This window comes from Malurus melanocephalus, unplaced genomic scaffold (genome assembly GCF_030028575.1).
Source record: "Malurus melanocephalus ecotype Western Australia unplaced genomic scaffold, MMel_1.1 scaffold_31, whole genome shotgun sequence".
Classification (NCBI taxonomy): Eukaryota; Metazoa; Chordata; class Aves; order Passeriformes; family Maluridae; genus Malurus; species Malurus melanocephalus.
This window is the reverse complement of record NW_026623263.1, coordinates 2,123,047-2,130,112: the sequence shown is the minus strand read 5'-3', so window position 1 is coordinate 2,130,112 and position 7,066 is coordinate 2,123,047. Positions and strand designations below refer to the sequence as shown.

Below are 7,066 nucleotides of genomic sequence, written 5' to 3'. Positions count from 1 at the left end.
CGAGACTCCGTCCCGCGGGGCGGGAGCGCGGCGCGCGGCCCGGAAAAGGAGGCGGAAGCGGCGCGCGCGGTTGTGCGCGTGCGGCAGGGCAAGAGCGGCGGAAGGGGCGGAGCGCGCGGACAGGCCCAGAGCGGGAGCGGGAGCGGGAGCGGGGCCGGCGGTGCGGATAAAACCGGGGTAAAACCGCACCGGCGCGGACATGAAGGGTGAGCAGCAGTTCCCAAAGGCGGGCGGCCTCGGGGCCGGGCGTGCTCCAAGTCTGATACCGACCTCCCCCCACACCTCCGCTCGGTTGTACCAGTCAGTTTGCTGCTGTTGGTAGGCATCAGGGTTCCTGTTGCTATATATAACAGAGTGAGAAGTAATTATAGCGTGTACTTGTACACCAAAGTAGAAAGTACGGCACGTTATTGTTTGGAGGTGGTTTTTTTGGTTTTTTGTTTGTTTGTTTGTTTTGGAGTGGGGAGGGGGGGAGCTTCTTGACTTGTCAGTCAACACTGTGGCAAACCGCACCATGTCCTGACTGCAAGTGGCTATGGTTAAAGGGTTTTGGCAGCTGGAGCCATTTAAACAGCATTCAAAGTCAGTGCTGAGAGCTGCAGCCCTCTGTACTYTATTTCTGGGATTTCTGGAAGCAGCTGCAGAAGGTTCTTGGGTTTTCCCCCTAAGTGCCATCTCAACATCATAATTTTCCAACCTTAACCTCACAGGCTTCCTTTTTGAAGTGTGCTTTGTCTCTGAAGACCACAGTGCTTCTCAGGTGTTAATAAACTGTGTGATACATTCTGTCGCTTTTGTGTCTTGCTCCAGAAATGAGAAGTACATTGTACTTAGGTCATAGCTTGTAGAGCTAACAATCACGAATGTATTGAATGCATGGATATCTACATCTGCTTTTAGATGTGTCCCGAATTAAGCACCACCTTTAAACTTTGGGTTTCACCAGATTAGTTGAAGTAATTTATTTATTTTGTTTGTGTGCATATATTTTTAATATATTTAACTTTTAAAAAATAGTCCAAAGACACCTGAGTCTGAAAACCACAGTACCTGGTATTGCYAATTTAGCAAGAATGCTGCTGTTCACTGCAAAGACATGCAGTSATGCACTGCTCATTAAGTACTGTTCTGACTGGAAACTCCCAGAATCAAATGCCTGATCTCTGTAAGATGGCCTACATGAGTAGGCAAGAAGCGAATCTACATCTATTCATATCAAAGGAAATGGGAAAAAATACATATATTTTATCTTCTTTAAAGCATTTGTAAGAGGGAGTAAAGCTCTAGTGTGGACTGGAGGTCCTAAGATACACTAAAATAATTAACACTGTTTCAGACCTCAGTTTTGCTTCTCTATAATTTCTCATTTGAAAGGTATATCTCATCAGTTGAGAATTAGTGTACTGTCTCTGTCAAAAAGTGTTTTATTTTGGATAATGCTTTTGCTGGTATCGGGATGGTTTCATTTAGTGTGTATAAGTAAAAAAGTACCTGAGGTGGAGTGAGATACTTTTTGAAAGGGCAAAGATTTTATTCACTGCCCTGTATTAAATTGCATCAAGTTTAAGGAATAGCACTATCTTATTTTTAAAAGATTGGCTTAATCTCAGGCCTTTGATCTCAAKTTAAATATTCTATTGTAAAAATAACGGATGCTTAAGCAGTGAAGAGACGAAAAATTATGCGAGCACTTCAGACAGTGCCTGTTCGTAAAGATTTGCAGCAGATGAAAATGGAGAGAGTGGAGAGATTGCCATGGATCTGTCAATGCCTCTAAATATGCCACTTTTCTGCCTATGTTCTTGGTGTGCCTTTGACATGGGCTGATGAACTGCTGTTGCARCCACCCTGTCCAACTCCTTTATCCTCTGAGATGGGATAGTTACACTGCGAAGTAAAGGTGGCATCCCAATGCACCTAGACAGAAAACAGATGCCCAGCTCCTGCACCTTCTGTATGAAAAGGTGGTGCAGACTTCAGTCACAKGGGCATTTGCCACCAGAGGATTGTGGAAAAAAGGATGAAATGGCTTGCAGGAAGAAGGGACAGCAAGGCTGCTCAAACACAGACTGGCCAAGGGCATTATCTCCAGAAGAGTTCTCACCAAACAGCTGTCACAAGCCCAAACCTGGATGAAAGAAAATGCCATGGYGCATGCTGCCTGCACGAGAAAATTCAGGAGCCCAATGCTGTCAGTGGGGGCCTGGAGGTGTAGGAACAGTTAGGACTCAGCTGTGTTACTGCCTGTTCTTTCGCTGTACTGGTGCTGTGCAGGAACAACAAAGAGCTGCAGGGACATGTGCCAGCCCAGCTCGCATGGGTCCAGGATTGCTYTCTCTGTTCCTTTATTCCGCTATTCCAATGGAGGATGTGGTCCTCATGCATGGCTTTTTGCAGGTTTCTCCTTCTGAAGGGCAGTGCAAACGGGTGGAGGAGTGTTWGAACACATCTTGGCCATCATACTCTTCAAGGCATTGTCCAACCTCTGAGATAGTAAAGGCTGCTATGAATATGATTATGTGTGTGTCCTCTGTTGTAAAAATGAGCTTAAACATAGTGATTAGAAATTCCTTGTGATTTCCTTGTGTCTTGTCTTCTCATTCTCCATGTGTGTACCAGCCCACTGCACTTCAGAGGTAAATCTCTGGCTGCTCTTCTCTGGTTTAGAGTTTCTCAGGAAGTGGTGATTATGGGCTTGGCAGATACTTGTTTCTAGCCTTGCAATGACATAGAGATTCTCAAAAAAGTTATTCAGGAGGTGATAGCATATCTTGATCTATGGATTTTCACAGGAAAATCCTCARAAATCTTCCTGGAACTTAAGGGTTCTTTTCTCAGCATTATTACATTTGATAAGGCAATGACAAATGYCAGGTTCAATGCCCTAATAACCTCTTTTAAGTGATAGTCGCAGTACTGCACACATCATAACCTATGCATGTATCTTAAAGAGAAGTCAGCTACAGGGAAATGAAAGAGAAAATCAGTTTAAGTAGATCCAGMTGTAGATCTTTTCAGCAGGGAATCCAGAGATTTTGTTCCCTATCACCACCYTCCTTTTCATATGGATGTACGTTGCTTGAAAAATACATGATTGCAAATTTTATATAGCCTCTCTGGTGTGGTCCTAAGCTTTCTTAACATGGGAGCATTGTTTAGAGTGGCACTTCTTAGAGAACAAGTTCTTTAGTATATCCACCGGAGTTACATCATCTACCTCTTACCATGATGCTGCTTTGAAGAAGGAAATTGCACGTRTATGGATGGAAGGTCCTTTTTTGTAACATGGAGTTAAAAGTATGGCAGAGCAGAATGCCGGTGTCATGCCAGAGAACTTCATTCAGTTCCTCAGAKTTTGGGCAGATCACTGGCTCACTTTTGCTCTGGTCTGGAGCTGATCAGGGGTCCCAGCAGCAATCCTGTCAGACACATGAGGAGTATTTCTGCAGAAAAGCTGCCCCAGAACAATGTATCCAAACTGAATACAACTGGTCAGTAACCTCTCTTCTGATAGGTACTGAGGACATTGTGGCACAGGGATTTTGTCAAGCAGGACCAGGAAGTGCTTGTGAAAGACTGGATACCAGCAAGAGGTCAGTAATTTTAGCTGGACCTTTTCAGCCAGTGTTGACAGCTTGTTTTGAGACAGCATAGAAATTGCAAATAGAATTGGTGAACTACTTGCTACAATCCTGCTGCAGGAACTTTGAACTACTTTTAGGATATGAGTATAAATAAGACTTTAAACAGTTTGCCTGCACTGTGGGTAGCTGTCTCTCTTCACAGCATCTCAAGGCTTCTGGGTTCACACTGACACCAACTGCATCTAATAGACCTACCCATTGTCCTGCTGCAAGGACAAGACTCCCCAACTTGTAGCTAGGGATTCTGCTCCCATGTTGAGGTATTTGAAAGTGAGACATCACAGCACAGAACACTGCAGGAGCTTGAGCCCTGTGGACATATTTGCAATATTCCTAGAACTTCTGACCTTGAGACCTTCAAGGGTAAGAATGTGAACTCAGAAAATCCAAATAGGTCTAACCATGACTTGATGCRGTCCCTTCACTTGTGTTTTCCCATAAACCAGGGATGTCAAAAGAAAGTAGCTTTTGCCACTAGGTGGCATTTAAGGATTGGGTTTGATGAGTTTTGTGTTTTTGTTGGTGGAGTTTTTTCTTTGTTTCTTGTTTTTCTTTCCTTTTTTTTTTTTTTTTTTTTTAATGCCCTGAAAGACAGTATTGAAAATTGCCTAACTAGGCAAAATGGATTGCTAACCTAATTTCCTCCCTCCCTCCTGCTGCTGAAGACTGAAATTGGCTTTTGGCTATTCCTTGAGATKATCTGATCTAAGGGCTGCCAGCACAGTAAAAGAGCAAGACTTGCCTGTTGTGTCTGTAGGAATTTGCATCCTAGAGAGAGTGAATTACCTGCTTCTAAGGGGCAGCTTCTTTCTATCCTTCTCCTTAGGAATCTCTGCTGCTGGGAGATACCTGTAGCCTTAGAGCTGTAGGGCGAACAGACACCTTAACACAGATGCCCGAGTTGCTTCAGAGTTGCAGTGTTGTTTCCTGAACTTGCTTTGAAGAATTGATGCAAAGGAATAAATATGGATGTGCCTTTCTTGCTGTAGAAGAGATAACATTGCCTGCATTTTATCATTACCCTCTGAGCAGYTTGTCTCAAACAGCACATGCACGTTCAGGGTATGTGAGTCACCATCCACCTGCCAGCAGGGACAGGTCACAGGGACAGCATCAACCTAAAGTCTTTGGCTTTGATGCTAACTTGGCTTCCATGTTTTATAAAGACTATTCAACAGTATTTTTTCAGAGGCATAAAGCTTCCAAACATCTGGCATCTTTGCTTCGTTGTTGCAAATAAAGTCTGACAACTTTGCTGAGTTGCAAAGGTAAAAATAGGTTAATGCAGGTAAGAGTCAAAGTAGTAAATGAAGGCTGGTCTCTGAAGAGAGCAGAGTTCAGTGTCTGGGGTTAAGGCTGAAGAACCCAGAAAGATCAACATCTGATGCTMATGATGCCAAAACAGTTGCAGCTAACCCTCTCTGCAATCCCCATCCCAGAAGGATCGCACTGGCATGACAGTCATGATGGCCCTGTTAGCTTGTGTCAGGCATGCCCCTTGTCAGTGCAGCAGCAGGAGAGAGAGTTCTTTCTTCTCTTGGGGTGTAGTGTTGTGCTGCCCAATGCCTGTCATGTGCTTGCACCGAAGGAGCATGCCTTCCCACTCTGCTCTTTCCAATTACCTRTATGCAAGTCCCCTTGAAATCCCCATCTAAATTTCTGCACCAGCCCTGCTGACCTTCCTCCTGCTCTTCACCTCAGCTAACAGGGGCCAGGCAACAACATAGAAGTGTGTGGTTTGCCTGTGCACTGCTTGCAGGGCCTTCCTCTGCCTGTAGCATGCCCCAKCAATCAAAGATGACAGAGAAACAGTCACACAGGTCAGTACAAAAGCAGATGTCTAAAACCAAGAAAACTGCCTGTGTGGGTTTTTTTTTTATCATGTGATGGGGCGGAAAGTGTGTCTACCTCCCCATGGCTGATCACACAATAAGAACATGTGGCTTTTACACTTGTTTGATCAGCAATGTGTGAATATTAGTAATTGCTACTAATAATACTATAATACCAGTAATATTACTTACTACTCATACTTGTGAAAGTTGCAGTAATCCCACTTCCTCTCATCATGCTACAGGTTACCTAATTTTTAAGTTCTGTTTTAGTAAAAAATCAAAAGGAACACAGAAATACTGAATGATGTGCTGGTGTGAACTTGAAACACTTAAATGAATAATTAAAAAGCTCTCTAAAGCAATTTTCCTTGCAAATGCAGTCAGTACTTCTCCATCTGGGTCACTGGGGGAAAAAAAAGTAAAGTGAAAGAGATAGATAGTTCTGTGAGGGAAAATAGGAAGCAAATGAAGCAAACTCATCACTGGTTTAATTAAACTAGCAGATTTTTTCACCTGACTCATAATTCATGGGAATTTCTACAGGTGCATTATCCATTAAAATATAGCTGGAGTAGTGATTCCAAAACTGCTGTAGTCATTTATAGCCATGGACAGATGCATGTAACTATTCATATTGCAACACTAAATGTTGAGGCTCTAATTAAGAACAAATCATGTGTGACCTGTTTTAATACATAYGCCATGTGAATTACCTGACATTCCACCAGAAGCCTGGTGAGTTAAAATGATCTCAATAGCTTTATTATCTGAATTGAAACMAAATGGATCTAATCTAGCTAAAATTAAAAAAGATCAAATTTTTAAATTAAGTTTTCGATAATGAAATTAAAACCAAGTGCAATTCAATGTTCAGGCTGTGTTTTTGATATAAAGCCATGTTTTTAATTTTTACATTTCTTTGTGTTGACACAGGCAATACATCTGATTTTTATCTAGTGTATTTTTCTACTGCAAAAATTACCATCTTTTCTATTCTGTGATAAAGTAACGKTTGGGATTGTGGAGTTTTAGCTCTTTTTTTATTCTCGGCAGCCTCTTCAGTCTGATTCATTCCTCACATCCAGAACAGCTTCCATCCCTTTGGAACAGAACAAAAGTTGTGTCAGATAAGCAATGTTCATCATGATATCCTGTTCCCAATTATACCCCTATGATTTTCCTGTGGTTTCTCTTTCAGGGGGCCCATTTGTCCCATTTGAAGAGAATGTTCAGGCTGTAGTATTTTCAGTTTACCATGCTAAACAGGTCTGTCAGTATAAACTTTAAAAAGGTATTTGCAAATATACTGTCAGAATTTGCAATATTCTGTATTTAATTTGTATTTTCATGTCACACACACATGTGTGAATTGAAGAGAGTTTAGAGCTTTGATCATGAAAAATGCAGGTTTCTTTGAGTGACTCTATTTAAAGGGATATACCTTATTCCCCCACATAATCCTCATCAGAAATATTGATATCATTTTCCTAATATATTCTATCCAGCCATAAAGTAATATTTACTGCAAAGAAGTCACAMACCATGGCTTTGAACTACTTTTAGGATATGAGTATAAATAAGCTCTCA

The 7,066-nt window shown here is 42.1% G+C and overlaps 1 long non-coding RNA gene across 9 annotated transcripts in view; it reads left to right on the top strand.

Moving 5' to 3' along the window:
* Positions 1 to 120: 120 nt before the first annotated feature.
* Positions 121 to 7,066, top strand: part of LOC130572264 (uncharacterized) — a 54,960-nt gene continuing 48,014 nt past the window's right edge. For 7 of the 9 annotated variants that reach the window (XR_008965200.1, XR_008965202.1, XR_008965195.1 and 4 more), the window contains exon 1: positions 121 to 206. This is a non-coding gene — a long non-coding RNA (uncharacterized LOC130572264). Of the gene's footprint in view, positions 207 to 3,514; positions 3,594 to 7,066 lie in introns of all 9 variants that reach the window. The other 2 variants (XR_008965201.1, XR_008965196.1) reach the window with 1 other exon arrangement.